Raw genomic sequence first — 240 nt, 5'->3', positions numbered from 1 at the left:
GGATCCCATCAGAACTCCGCAGTTAAGCGTGCTTGGGCGAGAGTAGTACTAGGATGGGTGACCTCCTGGGAAGTCCTCGTGTTGCACCCCTCGTTTTTGTTTTTTCCGCCTTGCGAGATAAATTGACAAGAAGGAGCACTCGGGCGTGGATTTTTCGGGAAATCTCGCCCTGCCCATCGCGTAGCCATGGGTTTGGATCAGATCTCCGTTTGGATTGGGATCGGAAGGACGCTAGTATGT

General features: G+C 52.9%; 1 pseudogene; it reads left to right on the top strand.

Annotated features, from left to right (window-relative positions):
• LOC118345689 lies at positions 1-90 on the top strand (annotated as a pseudogene; the record flags this gene model as incomplete).
• Between the last annotated feature and the right edge of the window lie 150 nt (positions 91-240).

The sequence above is a fragment of the Juglans regia genome, unplaced genomic scaffold (assembly GCF_001411555.2).
Source record: "Juglans regia cultivar Chandler unplaced genomic scaffold, Walnut 2.0 Scaffold_3716, whole genome shotgun sequence".
NCBI lineage: Eukaryota > Viridiplantae > Streptophyta > Magnoliopsida > Fagales > Juglandaceae > Juglans > Juglans regia.
The sequence above is the reverse complement of the archived record's forward strand: the minus strand, read 5'-3'. Positions and strand labels throughout refer to the sequence as shown.